Consider the following 19,015-nt stretch of genomic DNA (forward strand, 5'->3'; position numbering starts at 1 on the left):
GTCCAACCTTGAGGTGACCGTTGCATGGATCACTGTTGCCAGATCGTTGTGTTTCAGGAAAAGGGCCAGCTGCCTTGCCCGCCTAAGATGAAAGAATGCAGACTTAGCAGTGGCTGCTATTTGGGCCTCCATTGTCAGGGCAGGCTCCAATAGTACCCCCAAGCTCTTAACCCTGTGTGCCATTGTCAGTGGCACACTGTCAAAAGCTGGTGGGTGAATTTCCCTTCCCGGACCACGTCGACCCAAGCAAAGGACCTCTGTCTTCGCTGGGTTTAGTTTCAATCTACTCAGCCTGAGCCATCTAGCCACGGCTTGTAACACCAGGTCCAAATTTTCTGGGACACAGTCAGGCTGGCCGTCCATGAGTAGATAGAGCTGGGTATTGTCAGCATATTGGTGACAACCCAACCCATACCTCCGGGCAATCTGGGCAAAGGGGTGCATGTAGATGTTGAACAATATGTCTGCACTCCAGTGCCCATGGAAATAAGCCCCAAAACCTAAAGACCCAGCAGCCTCAGACATGACCTAAAGCTCTGCTTCAAACTTCATGTCTTCTCTGAAAAATGAAATCCCATTAAATGACTCCAAAAACTTTTGCCATACCAATAGGTCTGCCCTCATGCTGCTGGTAACCCGAGTTCTACATAGACCTGTATAGTTCTCTGTAGACCTGCCATAACATCACGCAGCCTGCGCAGGAAGACATGTCCAGGAGTCACAACTTTGCAAGCAAAGTTGAGATGCCCAATCAGCTGTTGAAGCTCGAGCAAAGCAACCTTCCGCTTAAGAAGGAAAGAATCACTTCTTTCCTTCAAATCTGCCACTTAAAGGAATCCTAAAATCGAACATAAAACCTTTTAACAGGTAAGCCTTATCAACCCTTTGCAGATATCTGGCCAGCCACCGTTCAAGAGGTCCCACTGTTATCAGACTGGGCCTCTTTTCCAGCTTGGTAATTTCTGCCCCCTCACCCTGTTTCTTATGGCCCTTATGTGGCTGGGCTCTGGGGCAGTCACTAAAGGAGTGAGAGCCACCGCACATGGAACATTCGTGCTTGTACTGGCAAGCCTTCCCACTGCATACTCCCTAGGAGCCAAACTCCCAGCAGAGCAAGTGTGGTTAAACCGCCTGCCCTGCAGTACTATGGAAAGAAGACGATGAAGTCGCAGATGACCTGGCCACCAAATGACTGCTATCAGAGCGGTCGCCCAAATTTGGACGTACAGGGGACATGACCTGGAGCCAAAGTTGCTGGTGGATGTGATCCCACTGAAGAGAAGGGTATAAAGCAGCCAGCCTCCTAAATTCTTTGTCATACTGAATCCAGGCGGGCCCATTAAACATTGTATACCCCTTATAAATAATATCCATATACTAGAAAAGTGAAGCCACTCTCTAAGGCTGGGCACGTGCTATCCCAACAGCATATATGAAAAACCCAGGCAGCCAATTGGCCCAAGTCCGGTCCACTTTGCACTTCTTCAATTTTTATTTTTCTTTGTCATCCAAATCCTCCTTATCTTTCTTCTCCAACTTGCAGAACAGGAGGGAGAAGAAATTTACGTACTCACCCTTTAAAATCCTTTCTTTCATTGCAAGCAACAAATGATCACCTAAATGCCATGTTCCCAAAAGGCAAGGCAGTAAAGGGGACCGACCCATAAGAAAGTGGGAAGGAAAGCCCCAACCCACCCCCCAAAAAAGAACCTGACAAGCCTTGTTGCCCGGCCCCATAGGGGCCAAACTGCCCTGATGGCCAAGACCAAGCTTGCTGTATACCCATGCCTGGGGAGGGGGAGATACCAGGAGCCCCCTGTGGCGACGCTAGATGCAGTTGGAGCAGCAGGACCCCATGGACCCCTTGGACAAGCTAACCCAGTGTATGACTGTGGAGTGTCTCCAGCCTTACCCACAGATCCAATTGGTATCACTGCCGACCCTGATCCAGATTCTACCAGGGATGAAGCTGCACCCCTGTCTGAACCGCCAGGACTCCCAGCTCCTCCAGTGATGCTTCCAGCAGACCTGCCCTCAAGGATAGACAACCTTGTCAATATATCTGCTTGCAATGCATCCTTAGAATTTTTCCCAAGCCTATGCCTGAATTCTGGGGGGTGGGGTGGAAGCCAGCCGCCTGCTCCAGCACCCCAGCCTTTGCAAAATGGCTGTATTAATCCCCTCTCCTCATTCAAGGATGATAAAGGGGGGGGGGGGGCTGGCCTTTTAGACGGGGCCCTAGGATCTTTAGACGCTGGGTATTTACCCTTGGATTTCCCAGTCCCTTTTTTACATCATTATAAACAATACCAATTAAGAGTCAAACTGCTCAAAATTGTCCCAAAATAATAGAATCATAGAGTTGGAAGGGACCTCCAGGTTCATCTAATCCAACCCCCTGACCAATGCAGGAAACTCACAGAATCATAGAGTTGGAAGGGACCATCAGAGTCATCCAGTCCAACCCCCTAGATAATGCAGGAAACTCACAGAAACATAGAGTTGGAAGGGACCTCCAGGGTCATCTAGTCCAACTCCCTGCACAATGCAGCAAATTCACAGAATCATAGCGTTGGAAGGGACCTCCAGGGTCATCTAGTCCAACCCCCTGCACAATGCAGCAAATTCACAGAATCATAGTGTTGGAAGGGACCTCCAGGGTCATCTAGTCCAACTCCCTGCACAATGCAGCAAATTCACAAAATCATAGCGGAAGGGACCTCCAGGGTCATCTAGTCCAACCCCCTGCACAATGCAGGAAACTCACAGAATCATAGAGTTGGAAGGAACCACCAGGATCATCCAGTCCAACCCTCCCCCACCCCCGCACAATGCAGGAAACTCACAGAATCATAGAGTTGGAAGGAACCTCCAGGGTCATCTAGTCCAACCCCCTGCACAATGCAGGAAACTCACAAAATACCTCCCCCTAAAATGGCTGCTGCCACAGCAGCAACTAAAATGGCCACCGCCCTGTAAGGAGGAAAGCCCTTAGGGAAGCTGACAATAGGTGCAGCCAAAATGGCCCCTGCTCTAAAGCACCTAAAATGGCCGCCTACCTACTCAAGAAGAAAGAAGAAGCAAATATGGCTGACCCAGCCCAACTAAGCCCACCAGGCTGAAATGGCTCACAAGATAAATCTCCCTAATGCCCTACAAAACGTAAGATAAAGGGCTTTCACATCACCAACTACCTGCTCTTCTACCAGCAGATAAAAAGCCAGCACTAAGGACAAAAAATCTGCAGGCAAAGGGGGTGGGTGGGTGCACAGGCCATAAAAAGCAGCTCAATAAGGCTGCCAAACACTGCCCACCACACTGCTCAAATCAGCGCTTCCCTTCCATCCTGGAAGGGGGGGGGAGAAGGAGGGGTTGCAAACAGGTCGTTTATAAAGTCGGCTGTTCCAGTCCCAATCTTTCCATGCACACTGCCAAATCCTCCTTATCAGCCACCCCATCAGAAACCTAGATCTCAAGGCCAATGCCACCGTCACCTCCACAGAGCCGCAGTCTTCCTGCCTTATCAGCGATCGGATTGCTGATAAGGGAACTGACAGGGCCGGAGGAGGAGCAAACGAAAATGCTCTTCCCAGCCCTTCAATTGCTAACAGCAACTAGAATGGCCGGGTGCGGTAAAAGAATGCTCCCGACGATCCCCTCAGTCCCTGGCACTGAAACTGGCAAGGAAAAGCAGGAGCCAGCACGCAGCGCTCCTGCTCTCCTGAACTTCAGCCATGGACTGAGATAGGGGGCGGATGGTCCTGCCATTACTACAGCAAAGCCCTGCCCCCTCCAAAGCGCACCCAAACGGGCCACAAAAGTCCTCCCTTCCCATCCAGGGAGGCATATATGTTCCTGCAGCCTAGCAGCGTTGCTGCTGGCTGCTAGAAACAGAATATGAGTGCTAAAAACCATATGGCAGTCTGTGGAGTTTATTACTGGTTTTATTTTTAAAATAAAAAAGACAACTGTTTTACTAGACCGGAGATGAACACCCAGGAGGTTATTTAAAAACTTTCTGTAGAGTTAAAGCATATGATGAGTGGGATAGTTTGATTCTGACTACAGTGTCCACATTGAAAGCTGTCTTAAACAGTAATTTTCAACAATGCTGTAAATATTCAGAAGCTCACATTAAAACAAAAAGAAAAGGCAATGACAGTTGCTTACCTGTGCTCATTGCTGCCTCTCTTTCCTGGACAGTTTATACTTCATCATAAATTCCAGATACACTGCAAGGATATCAACACTGTCCCTAAAGTAACATTTCTCTTTGAAGGGCTGAAACTGAGAGGCCTCTATGGCATTGTAAATCTTAGTTTTCATTTGGAATATAGGAGCCATAAAGAGTATAGAACAATATTTAAGCCTCAGAGAAGACCCATTTTCAATACCAAATAGGATTGTTCTGGCAGTAATGAAATGTTTAGATGAGAATAGAAACTTTTGAATTCACAAATATTTGCTAGGGAGGAAATAGTAGACCATCTGAGCCTTGGGGAGTATTCATGATACAACAGTGATCAGAAAACTGAGATCCACGAGGATTAATTCATTTCCCCCCAGCTACATGTGCCACAGAAGGATTATAGAAAGTTCAGGATATTAACATTCCATATGTCAAAATCAAATAGGAAACATCTCTGGCATGATTTTCTGAAAGTGCCATTCAGAAGTCACAAGTCAAGTTGCTTTTCACACATAAAAAGCAGTCAAATTTTTGAATAAGGTTAAGCAAGTTGATGGAATTGGGTCATATTAGACTGGGTAATTGGAAAGAGCATCTTGGTACTTTTAAAAGCCATTAATGCATAATAGAAGGGCCTGTTGAGACATCCAATTCTATGAAAGTCTTTTAAAACAAATTCACTTTTTAAAAGCTCATAGAAAAAGTCAGGATAAATAAATCTCTAAATTCTTCTGATCCAACATCCCCATCGCATGGTAGTTTGTTTTGTGGAGAACCTCCTGGGTTTTTATAAGCACACTGGTGAACCAACTTCAATCCATCAAAGGAAAAGCTAGCAAAAATGCCTTTTATAAGAAGAAATATGCTTATGTTTGTTTAAAGTGTAAGGATATGACTTATGTCAGCCAAGGGAATACTTCTAATAATACAGCAAAATAAAAGAATGCACTGGCCTTTGTTTTTGTGTGAGCTACAATCACTAATACTATCACATGTCTGGCCTAGTTGAAAACTGCTGGAATCCCCCCCCCCCCACACACACCACACACACACACGGTTAGGCTAGTGCTTCAGAATGAAACAAACTGGATATCTTTATTCGCATTAGAATGCCCCCCCCCCAAGTGTATATGTATAGTGACGGGACAGTGAACACAAACCCAGTTCAAAACCATAGCAAGAGATGAACTGAGGCCTTTCACCAGCTCATTTGCTTTTTTGCTAGCACTGAATTATTTATTTACATTGATAAAAGCATCAACAGTTTTAAAAAGACTCCTATAAATTGGCTTCAGACTTTGTAAAAGTATGCTATTGATTCTAAATGTTGAAAACTATGGGGAGCTGATGGGAGGGGTTGGAAACTCAAGCTTGAAATAGTGTTGTTTAAAAAGAAATGAAGCATTAAAATGCAATAACAGCATTAATAGAATTAATAGCATAATACCATATTCTAGATATGCTTGCTCAAGGCATTATACCATTAATTGCCCTTACATTGGCAAGTGCAAAAGATACGCTGACCATGGAACTCTGTACTGGAATAGCACTAGTGTTAAACTGTTGTGATTGTGATAACTGCAGCACATTGCCATGATACTTCAGGTATGGATGCTGAAATCCAGCAGTATCAGATGTGCATCAGAGGAGCAATGCATACATCCTGTGAACAAAAAGAAGGGGGGGGGCATGGTGGAAGCAGATACAGCCAAAAAGTTTTTAAATTTTCGCATGCTGGAAACATAGGATATGGATTTTTTTCAGATTAGAGGCTTTTGTTTCAGGTGAGTTTTGGGCAATGTCTGAAGCTATTGCTGGTTTGGATTAATAGATTTTGAATAGTCTGTTATTATGATAATATTAATAATTTGTTTTATGTTTCCTAAACGAATGTCATATTATAAGCTGCTTTTAGTAATCATTGTTCCTGCAGGATATAAATTTTTAAATGAAGGAGCTATACTAAGCAGTTGTACTCCATTCTATTAAATTGTGCTTACTGTCAGGAAAGTGCTCTTAGGATTGCAGCCTGAATGCATGCATGCACAAATGAATGAGTGAATGAATGAATGAATGGCTACTTGTATTTAACAAGTCCTCCTATGTATAGTGATATAATGGTGTCATGGATGTTCTGTACTATTATTGGTTGGTACTTGTTTGCTCTTATGATGACTTAGCCCCAGTCCCTCACTTAGGAACAGGATTTTCCCACTTTTTTTCCTCTTCTTTTTGACTGAGCAGCCCCTTTATCTATGGTCTTTCCTGAAGATCTATGGCTGTTCCACCCTGTCACTTAATTGCATTTTGCTGTTGGCTCAGCACAGGAATTTAAGGGAAAAGACAAGACCACCACTTTAATGTAAACTTCTGAAAATGGCACACGAGAGGCTTTATAACGTTCAAAATACACAAGATATTTTATTCTCTACAGAGGGGGAAAGGTCACATGAAATCAGGGTAAAATGTCTGAGGTGAATCAAATATCTGAGATAATTTATTACAACCACAAACTCCATTTCCTATGTTTCCAGCATATGGAAGTTTTAAAACTTTTTGGAAAGTCTTAACATTTTTCACATGACAGGCTTTTGTTTCAGTGTTTCCTAAACACTTCAGTAAACTTTCTTGAGTTTAACTGACTATTTAGGTTTCAGAAGGCAGGGATACACTACCAAGCACCCAAATTTCTTCTCTGAGTACAGCAAGGATCACTCCACATTTTTAAAGCTATTTCCCTTTCAACTGGGCAGGGGACCTCTTTTCTAACTAGAAAATGCATCCCTTTTCTGGCCGAAATGGGGGTTTTCACTAATCCACCACTCCTCCTTGCCAGTCTCCTCAGTTCTCAGTCAGTATGAAACCATTTTCTGTCAGACTTACTTTCCACAGTCAGGGCTAAACTCAAACTAGGTTCTTTTCAGCAGTCAGTTCCCAAGTCTTTCTGTTCCACTAACACCAACAAATCAAATTCCTTTGAGCCGCATGTCACTCAAGGCTCTGGCTCCGTGAGGTATTAGCCCCTCACAGTCCATTACGTGTTTATACAGCACTTATGAGCTTTTAAAGTGCAGTCCATCACAGCTGTATTAGACAGTGAAGAAGTGTACACATTTTTAATTTACAGGCATATAATTTCTTTTTCAGGATCTCAGACATGTTCTGCTACTATTACTCTAAAATTATCTATTACCAGTCTAACTGGACCAATAGCCTTCCTTTGCCTACAGGAACTGACAATGTTGCAAGTGGTTTTTAGCCCAAATGCAAAATTATGCAGTAATTGTATGTTCAGGCTTCATTTTACTTTTAGAAATATAAAACAGGTTCATGATCACAGGCTCACAAATGAAAATTTAACATAAAATAAATGTTTTTATTATCTGGCATTGGGAAATAAGGCAAAGTGTACAGAAATACTGAAACAAGAAGAAATAGACACTTATATGTTTCCATTTAGCATGGAATAGTATCCATATAATCTGCAGGGTGTCTGTAAAAGCAGAGCAGTAGAACAGAAAATATCATTAGAATCTTTGGGAAAGACTTGGCAAGATAAACTAACAAACCAGGAGATTAGAATGCTAAAATGGCTATAAAACTGCCATATACTGTTCAACATGGGAGTAATGTAATTTGTTGCCGTTATTTCCTCATAATAAGTAAGGACCAAACTATTACCTTGGAGATCCATGATTGGATTCTCTATTGTCTAACTTAGCTGTGAAAAGCAGTTGCAGGAGGGACAATATGGATGAAACCATGGGTAGAACTCCATGTAATCTTTTGACCCCCCCCCCCCCCCCGACAGAGGATGTCTGGATTGGGTGACAGAGCTGATTATTCAAATTTTATGGCCTTGATTATTTAAGACACTAAAGAAGCAAAGAATCTATATGCAGTGTAGACAATGAGCAATGCTATCAATGACTGCTTAAAGAGCCCTCTTTTCTGATAAAAATGAATTTTTAAACCTACAAGCCAAGTCAAGAAAATGCAAAATAACCAACCATATTACTAATCAGAACATAATTGCCATTGGAACATAACAGTATGACAGTGCCATCACAAGCAGAATTATACCATTTGAGCCCCATTGACTTTAAGGGACCTTTACTCTTCTTTTACTCAGTTTAGGTGGCAAACTAATACATTTGTGATTTGTTGTCATTTTAACATATTTCAGTTAAACAGAGATTATAAACCACTAAAAAAATACTGTTTTAGAAGTGGCAATTTTTGATGCCTGTAGCAGGCACATAGCCACAGGGGTCTGTTGGGCCCTGCCCTTGACTTTCTGCCTGGGATCTCTCAACTGAGGGACCCCAACCCAACAGAGCAGGCAGGGATGATGAGAGGCAGCCGCAGCAGGTCTTAATTCTCTTGCAGCTGGCTTCAAAGCCAGCTGTGAGAGCAGAAATACACAGTTTGCTGGCCCCACCTCTCTTTTCTCTCCCCATGTCTCTCTCCTCTCCCACTGGTGCCCTTACCCCTTCACTGGCTTGCTCCCTCCCTCACCTGCATGCCTACTTCAGAGGGTGGGGTGGGGTGCCATGTTAAGCGTGTATTGTAGCCTGGCCCAGGCCAATTGCCTGGATCTGGCATGGGTCTCTTTACTAGGCGACTGGTGGTGGAGGGATGAACGGACAGAAGGAAGGCAAGCCAGTTGGCTGGGGGGCACAGATTCAAAGGAGACATAAGGAAGCTTGCCACCAGGTCCAAGGAGATGGCCCTTCCCCCCCAACTGTGATGACACTGCTTGTCCCAGCACAATGATGCTAAGAGCCTTGTGCAGGGAGGAGGGCTTTCTGTGACACCACTGGGGAAGGAGCTTCTCTTCCCCCCCCTCAATCAGTGAGGGCCCAGGACCAGTGGTGGTAATGTGGTTTGCCTGTGTGGACGTGATGCTTGGTGGAGGAGTAGTCTGTGGGCAGGGAGCACTGCAACTCACCAGGCACTTCCCACAGGAAGGCAGGCTCATGGCAGCCCACTGCTAAAGAGGGCTCCCATCCAGGCCCTCTATCTGCCAGGGGCTGGCTGCTTTGCAGTGAGGGTCCCTCCCTTTTTCATAGATACTAAGGTACCCATCCCAACCCCAGTTATTAAATGGGGCCAAGACCCCCCCACCTGACTCACCTAACATGCCCCCCTGTGTAAAAAATACCCCTAATTCCAGAACATCGTAGTCATTCACTTGGTTGCCAGGGTGCCTGGAGACTCAACTCACACACATCTGTCAGGAGGACGTGGGTTTTGTCTACCAAACTGGAAGGGACTTATGAGTACTAACAGCTACAACGTTGCAGCAGCACTCCGTGTTTCTTGAGGAGTGCTAACCAGGAGAACAGAAGGTTTCCAGTCGCTCCGTGTGATCCCCATCTCGGGCATAGCAATGGAAGAAGGTGCGCCGCCGGGAACTGTCCAGGCAAGCGGTTTCCAGCCTCAACCATAGAATCCATCTTGGGAGGCTAACACCACCAGCAGCTATCTTCCTGCAGTGCCAGACTCCATAACAGTGAAGCGGGAGGCTCACGTACTCAACAGATGTCACCTATGCATAAAGCCATCAAGCTTATCTCAGGCGTGGACCCTGTCAGACTGCTTAAGCCTTTGTCCAACGGAACTTAAGACAAAGACTGATGCCAATAGAAGATCGAAGAGGAGGAAGAACATCTTCACCCAGAGCCAAGTGTTACCTAGATAGCAATTTGGCCATCTATTGTCACCTTTTTAGATAAGTTTGATAGACTTAAGTACCCCCCGCCACCTTAATAATTTTTTCCCATGCTTTCCCTTAATGGTCATCCTGGAGCCTCCCCCTTGGCTCATTGTTACCTGGAAGTCCAATCAGGTAACTAAGGCCAAGTCTGCTCATTGGCTAGCTATGAGCATCCAATCAGGGATCGCCAATTAACTCGCTATTGGCTACTTCATAAATCCAGCCCTTATGGTCATTGCAGAGCCTCCCCTTTTTCTGAGGTCATGTACCAGCTGACAACTGTCATCCACCCATGTACCTCCCACCCCCTAATGGCTAAAGGTAGTCCTTATAACCTGTGACCCAGCTACACACAGGTGTGCATCTAGCAGTACCCCAGTTCCGCTGTCTAGATACATCCCCGATTCCTGATCAGTTGAGGGTCCCCTCCCCCTAGTCCTCGTTTATCGCCATTGGAGCCTTCCTTGAAGACTACGATCGGTAATTATCACCCTGTTTGTCCATCCTTGTGTTGTCTCTGCATCTCTCTCTATTTTTCTTAGGACTGTATGTATGTTTTATGAGTTTATTATCTTGTATGTGTGTCTGTATTTTTCTACAATAAATTTTAATTGTTTTTACTTAATTAGTGCCCTTGGCAATTTTAAGCAATAATTTTTGGACGTGTATCCTGTATACATAGATTCAAGATCCTTTTTAAGCCAGGTACCCACCTGTCAATTCCCCAACCTCGTTTTGAGGGCATTTTGGCTTACACCCCCAAAAACTTAAATGCCACCCAACATTTTAAATCCTGGCTATGGGCCTGGTCTGTAGTTGCAGACCAAAACTGACAGCAGATGGTTCACATTTCAATTATTTGTTGAGAAAAAGGCCGGGGGTCACACTCAGATATCAATAAAAAGTTTCTGTGTAAATCAGTAACTTTTTTTAAAAAAGCACTAACTCTGGAACTCTTTTCATGGAAGGGGAGGGAAACCAAGAAAAAGTGTCTATGAATGTTAGACACCAGCTTCTGTGAAAAACAGTGGCTGAGAATGGAGAGACTCTTGGATGGGCACTATAAAAATTTAGAAAGATTAATAGCATTTGACCAGCAACATGTAAATACAAATGAACATATTTAATGCTGAAGTTTTAAATTTTGGCCAAATATGTGATGTGGTGTAGTGAAGTGAATGTCATTCTTCAATGATAGTTTTGGAGGGTAGCTGTGTTGGTCTGCCGTTACGAGCTTTGACTCTTGAAAGCTTATATCCCCAATTAGGGCACAAACTGGGAAAATGTGGTTTGGTTCAGTTTGGGGTTCATGGCATGCTTATCACAAACTTTTAGAGGCTAAGCAAACCTGTCATTTCCCAAGAAAGCACTTTCCAGAGGGTACCTTCTTTGGGGGGATGTAACTTAAACTCTATAAATCCAACCCTCACCAAACTTCGAAGGCAGGTAGAGAAGGGTCAGCTGGAGATTTTTCGTGAATCTGGTTTCTCTAGCTTGCACAGGATCCATTTGATACAGTCCTGGGCCTCCTGGAGCTGCACCTGTCAAGATTACCACCTGTCATTGACAGGCTGTCATTTTTGACAGGCACAGGTTCAGGAAGTTCGGGAGTGTATAGAATGGATCCTGTGGAAGCTGGAGACATCAAAGTCACAGAGGACCTCCTCCCAGATGCTCCTTTACATGCCCCCCGAGTTCCACTCCCCTTACTTTGAAGATTGTTGAACATTTAGATGGAGTGGAGACAATCTGTCTGGAAATGCATCCATTCATGATCCACCATGAGCAGCTGGAAAGTTCATGCTGGTTGGCCAACCAGAGGCTTCACTTCACAAACTATGAACTGGCCAAAATTAATCACTTCCATTATGAACTGGTTTGTGCCCATCGCTGCCCCCAAATTCTTTCCTTTAGGCTTAAATCTGAAAAGAAGGGAAAGATAAAGGAACACTGAAGGGGCAAGGCAATGATTAGAAGTCAGAGCCTCAAGTAAGGAATTCCTCATGAAATAAAGGAGAAAGGCTGTTGAGTCAGTGAATACAAAGAAAAATGGCATCCGGAGTGTTGTATATGTGATTGGAATTGTGATTAATATATGGAGTTCTTGCCTGGCTCATTGGAGCCTGTAGGACTGAGCTTGGGGACTCAGGAGCAATAGGCAGCAGGATCCAAATCCCTGCTGCCCTCCTCCAATCACAAGCCCCCTGTTGGTTTGAATGATCCAATAGCATGCTAGCACGGTTACTTTGAGTGTATATACAGTTGACCCCATTGGCCCAGTTCTCAGTCTTTGAATGCAGCGCTATACTATGCTGTATACAATAAAAGAGCTATGATCACTACCACCTCGTCTCATCATTGCGTGGAATCCACTATATTATACAGATGAAGGATGCATGAAACAAAAGTAACCTGCAATCTAGCTTGGTAGAACAAAGGCAAATGGAAAGCAAATGAAAATAGAGAATTGATAAGAAAAAGACATCAACTGAAAAGACTCACAAGCAATAATAACTCCTATGGCTATTCTGCAGGGCCTGTAAAATGGAGCTGCTCCACTATGCCTTTGGTTGAGGTGGCAGGTGTTTGATTACATGGTCCTCCCCTGCTCCACCCCCCCCCCCCCCCCACTACAGAATTTATGCTATAGATGCTGGCTTGGCCCACCTGTTTGCTGTGCAGAGAACCTGCATACATTTACATTACAATCTCAGGATGTTGTTGACTTTGTAACATTTTATCTCACCATCATATGGATTGTTTTTATCTGTTATATTAGTCTACTATAAGCCACCCTGAGCCTGGTTGCAGGAAAGGGTGCAATAAAAATCCCAACAAACAAACAAACAACTTTAGCTTAATATATTTAGGAAACAGAAGATATCTTTGGGAGCACGGGAGAAAAACTGTGAAAAAAGCAAAACAAGATACAAACAAATTAATACAATGCTGAACCTGCAGAAGTACATTTGCATTTGTGTTTATGCAAAAGTGGAATCTGTCACATAGCTTTCTGTACGCAAGAATGTCTGGAAGAGAATAACTTAAAACAGTGTGGCCCATGCTAGGCTAACACATCAACCCTTTGAAAAGACTCTGGGAGAACATACAGTCCCTAACTTGCCTGAGTGTCAGCCAAACCCTATTTAGCCAAAAAATCAGTTACACTATCCTTTTTATACTGCTACGTTTTCTACATCCTCTCTCTCTCCAAAGTTCCAGATACTCTTACTTGTCATTGGCTTCTCTGCCTTGCCAATGGTGTTCAGATTGAATTAGCAGATGAGGACAAAGGGGATAGATGCAGGGCCATATCCTCCTGTGCCTGTCCATATCAGAGTCCTTCCTTACCTATGGAGGGTATACAGCTGCATTTCGTGCAAGTTTCTCTGATCAGAATACACAATGATGGATCTACATTTGTTGTTCATATGTAGCAAAATCCTTCTGGAATTCCTGGAGCAGCAAAAGTCCAGATGTGCTACGTCTATATGGTTCTTGGAAGACTGCCACTGTATGAAGCACAAATTATCCACATTTAAAATTCAAAAGTTAGTAAAAGTAATGAAAACTGACATTCTGTCAGTAGCCAAAAGCAAGGAACAAGTTTCTTTTAGTGTTCCAAACCTCTCTTCTTGTCAGCTTATTAAATACATTTTTCACTTTACAGTCAATGATTAATATAATCTGTCATGTGGAATTTAGATTAATAAATTCTCTTAAAACTGAAGAAAGCAAAACAAGAGTTTTTCTCTCACACCCTTACAAAATCTTTAATGAAATAAGTGCTCCAACATGGTTTAACAACTATAAACTCATTCCCTAGGGATATGTGTTTATTCAGTGCCATGTTTTTTACTTAGCTTAGATTGAAAATATGTTTCATTTAAAGAGATTTTGTAAAGTTAATATAATTACATAGAAGTTTTAGAAACTAGTAATTTTAATTACTGTGTATGAGGGATTTGTGAGCAGCCTTGAAAACTGCAGTCTTATTTATTCTTTAGTGCAGTAATTGGTTTTGATTTTTTACTTGAATTTTTTTTAACTTTCATTTAAAAATGTGTATTTCCAAGTCTACAATTACCTAATTACACACAGACTTGAATCAATAGTAATTTCTAAGCCTTTTCTAAAAAGGGGATGAAATTCAAAGATTCTGGCTTAGAAAATGACTGTTTTTATTTAATTCTTTTACACCTAGAATTGTTACTACAACTTCCCAGGGTTGTCCTCTTCAGTTTAAATGAGCTAGTCTATTTGATTCTTCAGGATTTTTGTATAGTGGGAATTGACGTTCCTCCTTGGGTTTTATTTATTGATATCTATTTGCTTAAAAGCTGAGTCTGAATGGGAAAACAAGGCAAAGGACCTTCATTTGCTTTTGCACTGAAGTTTAGCATGATAGCAAACAAGCCCCACTGCAGCATTCCCTTGAAAGAAGACACAAAGTCATGGGGAAATATTGCAAGGAGAGATTTGTCCCAGAAACAGCATGAAATGGAGGCCAAAGAAAAAAAAGCCGTCCAGCTTGTGAAGTTAGGGACACAACTGGGATTAGATCTAGTGATCTGTCATCATAAGATACAGATGGTCATAGATCTTCCTCCCCTCAGTAGCAACCCTAAGAAAGCTGATTACCAGGGTCATGGGCTCCATGTGGAGTAGTAGCTACACAGGTCAGTAGACTTCAGTGAGGAAGGGGAAAGAAGTGAAAACATCCTTTTTGATTCTTCTTTCTAAAATATTTTAAACTTTTTTCACAGCTAATAAAGAAAAGAGTATATAGTCTTCTGTCAGTGAAGTTGTGCTGATGGAAGAGAAAGAAAGGAATGATTTCACCAGATTGCCACTCCTCATTACAGCCCACTAACCAATACAACTATTATTCTGCATGGGTTCTATGATCCTAGGAATGCACATTACTTGAGGAAGGAGGGCGTGGAGAACATCTGTGATCTTTGTGCAAGCAAATTTCTGGATCCAACCCCTAGTCAGAGTGTGAGGCAATGCAAGCAATGGCTAGAAAAACCTCTCTGACCTAACACCTCCTTCAATTTGTGTATCTTTTGATTTGGAAGGTAGGCAAAAAGCCAGGCTATGGATCTTTGAGGGATATTGTGGCTCAGTGATATAAAACATTTTTGGTTGCTTGAGTGCCCCAGGCTGAATCCTGTCACAGTTGAAAGTGCTGGGGAAAACCTTTCTTGGCCTGAGGACTCATGGGCCACACCCCTGTAGCCACAAGGAGGAGGGGGTTGAGGAGATGCCCCCTTCTGATTCTCCAGTGCTCCCCCCCCCTCAACCAAAACTTCCATCTCAGTTAAATTTTGGACTAACTCACTGCTTGCTGCCCTTGGGAGTCTTGGGCAACCAGTGAGTTGAATGGCCTGCCACAGTGCTTCCCCTATAGTCAGCAGTGAGCAGTCCACAAGGACTTACTTGGCTTGACAGCAGTGGCCTCACTGTGCCTGCACTAGCCTAGCCATGTGACCCAGCACCATGTCAATCAGAACAGATAAACTGAGCTAGATGGACCAATGGCCTGACTGATCATGTTCAGTTGGTCTTATATCAATGTTTTTACACCTACAGATAAACTCTATTGGTTGTGGCGCTAGGAAAAAGCAACTATTAACATCTCATTGCATAGTTTTGCTAACCTTTGAGCCCATGTGATTTGAAACTCCTTTATTCCATTTGATCTTAATCTGTTCTCACTGTTCAGAAAAGCAGGAATGTAAGCAGAATTAATAGAAAATACAATTTTACAGCCAGGGCCCAAGTAGGTCTATACTGCCCCCCATCCCCCTTCCACAATGTACATTGTAGATAATAAAAATTTCTGTTCTGTTTGTTTCTGTAGGAAGAAAATAAAAATCCAACCTCATATCTTAGATGAGTCTCTGTGATGGACAGGAAGGGGGGGGGTGTCACTTAGCTGAGCCTATGGGAGTGCTGCTTCAGCATAAGTAAGTAAGTAAATAAATAAATCCAATCACCTTTCAGAAGGGGGGTGGAACATTGCAAGAAAGCATAGCAGAAGTTTAGTCCAGGTCTGTCTAATGGAGAGTGGAAAGGAAGTTCAGCTCTGCCTCAGGGAGAGTGCCTCAGTAAAAGAGAGAGTTTGAAGGGTAGTTTTGCCTGGTAGAATGACAAAGTGCTCTCTCTCTCTCTCTCTGCTCTACCTCTGTTTACATTTCTGCTCATCTGAACTGTGAGGCTAGATCAAGATCAACAGGGTAGAATAGAGGCAGAGTATCCAAGTGTTAGGTCTGTCTCTGGTAATGAATTGATCTTGCAGCATTTAGTCTGTTTGACTCTTGGGAAAGAACAGGTTGGTGTGGGCAGTATTCTGTGTGTGAGGGAGTATCCAGCCTAATAGCTAACAGTAAAAGCCTAGTGGTACCTATAAGCAGTAAAGAGAGTTGAAATTACACTCTGAAGTCATAACTAGTTTGAACTTATGTGCCTCATCCAGGTTTCTTCTGTGACTACCTGGAGACTTATGATGCTGATCTGTTCTTTGAAACCCACCTGTAAATAAATAAATATTTTTCGTTATTTATATAAAACTCCTGCCACAGTGATCTCTGTGTTCTACTTGCTCTTCACAAAACTTGCCTTATGGCAGTGCATTCAAAGCCTTTACCCTTGCTACCATAAAAACATCTGCTAACTGAGGGAAAGGTTTACAGATGAAAAAAAACCTGGCTCCCCAAAATCATAGGAGGCTTTATGGGTTCCCCCAGTTGGCAGACTCCTGTTACAGACTCCTATAAGGTTTTTATTTTTAATATGTTTATGCGTAGTTAGTGGTTGAAATAAAAGTATAAGTGTATTAATAAAGCAGAGAATAAAAGATTTGGCTTCTGATCAGTGATGGACGAATTTCAAGAGCAGAACCTAAAGGCAAGCACGAATCTAGTGGGAAGGTAGAAAAATACACGTAATTGCCCTGGATTTTTGTTGGCTGACTGCCCGTATCAGTTATTCAATTAATTACAAGTTTGGACATATAGGGGATTTCAGTAGGACCTAAACCATTGATCTTAAAAAAAAAATCTGGGATGGTTTGTATGGTGAAAAGCTTTACAATTTGTGACTGTATAAAGATATACAAGTTTGGTGAATTTATACAAAAAATTCTCCCCTAAAATCAGGAGCTATTTAAAGGTATTCCTTGCCATTGCTACCATAGATCAGCTCTTAGCTGCAAATATTCAATCCCCAACCACCATTACTTACATGTCAACTGTATTCAGTTTCTGTCTCTAACCCATGCAACAATAATTGTTTCCTTCAAATGACCAAGAACTCTTCTTCAAGTTGAAAATGGAGGGGTGTGTGTGTGTGTGGAAATCAGCATATTGATGATACCAAATTTATGAATTAACAGAATGAAAGTACTTAAAAAGGGCAGGAGTACATGTCTAGAGGTGGCCTACATAATCACCAGAATATTACTATCTGACACAGTTATCCCTCTCTAGCTTCATGATTGCTATACAAGAACTTGTTCATTAGTCTTTAAATCACTTCATACATATTTCACTTTAAATCCAACTTAAATAAGTCTTACATCTGGTCACCATAATGCTGGAAGCCTTATTCTAGCTCTGATATAATGCCATTGTATAGTCAATCAGTTTCATGAGGGCACTTATACAATAAAACCATGATTTTATGAAGCACTTTATCTTTTTGCAATTTTTAGTTTCAGCTGACCATAGCAAGCAGAGTTAAGGGATGCACTGGAGAGCATCTTTGCCTCTGGCAAAAAACGGATCTTTTTCACAGAAGAGTTGTGCATTTTAAGAAAGCTGTTTTATATTTATTTTTAGAAAGTGGGCATAAGAAAGAAAGGATCTATGACGTGTTAATGTCCACAATAATTGTTTCATTATCTCCATGTTTTCTGTTCTCCCACTCCCTGTTTCATCTCTCACTGCTGTCATGTAAACCCCATAAATTACTGTGGAGACTGAGGAGGACTATCACCAGTAGGACATTAGTAACATATTTCACTACAGTGATGGGAATAATGTAAAATGTTAGCAAAAAATGTTGTCAGGGCAAGACTTTAGGATAGCAAAGACACAGACAGTGTCTCACTGTTAACACAAGGAGGTAAAAATTGCATAGGATATAGTCTTTGTGATAAAACTGGTCACTTATTTGTCTATTTTTCACTGGCAAAACTCTAAAAATAAGTTTTAAAATCTTACCCCATTTAAGGTGTGTTTATCAATCATGATTTACTAAGTACACTGTAAAACATATAACTCCTGCTGACAGCAATGATGCATGCAGTATTCCTTGGACTGTGGCTGTTGACTAGAAAGTCGAATCCAGTTAACACAATGGATACAGGTACACAAGCACAAATTGACACAAATGGGGCATATTGGTTATGAAAAGTGTATCCACATTTGAAGCCGCTGCCAGTCTGAGAAGACAATACTGACTTTGATGGACCAAAGGTCTGATTCAGTATAAGGCAGCTTCATATGTTCATATGTTCTTCCCCTTTAAAGCAGCTCTTTCAGTACCCCACTCACAACAGAAGTGTCATATATTGATTTGTGCTCATTCAGATCTCCATATATGACTGTTGAAAAAAATATTAATCAGCTCTAAAATGCTATTGACTTTCAGCAAAACATGCTTCCAAAGAAGCACACTTTGGAATAGAGTATAACTGCATATCTCTGCATCTTGTGTACATTGTGGCATAGTGGTTAGGGCAGAGGTGTCAAATATATGGCCCATGGGCTGGAACCAGCTCCTGCAGGCTCCTATTCTTCCTGTGAACAACTGGCTCTTGTCTGCTTCCAGCTTCCTGCATCACAGCTTGCTTTGCCTAGCTCTCTCCTTTCCTGCTTCCTACTTCATAGAGAAGTGAAAGAAAGCCAAGCTTCCCTTTCCTCAATTGACAGAGAGAGACAGACAGACAGACTAATTTCCAGTTCTAACAGATTGGGGATGGGGGGGGGGGAGAGAAATGAAACAGCACAGCAATCTTTATTAGTGAGAGGGAGGGAGTTTCCCATGGTACCTTTAAGACCAACAAAGTTTTATTCCAGGTATAAGCTTGGTGTGTGTGC

The sequence above is a fragment of the Heteronotia binoei genome, chromosome 9 (genome assembly GCF_032191835.1).
Source record: "Heteronotia binoei isolate CCM8104 ecotype False Entrance Well chromosome 9, APGP_CSIRO_Hbin_v1, whole genome shotgun sequence".
In the NCBI taxonomy this organism is placed as follows: domain Eukaryota; kingdom Metazoa; phylum Chordata; class Lepidosauria; order Squamata; family Gekkonidae; genus Heteronotia; species Heteronotia binoei.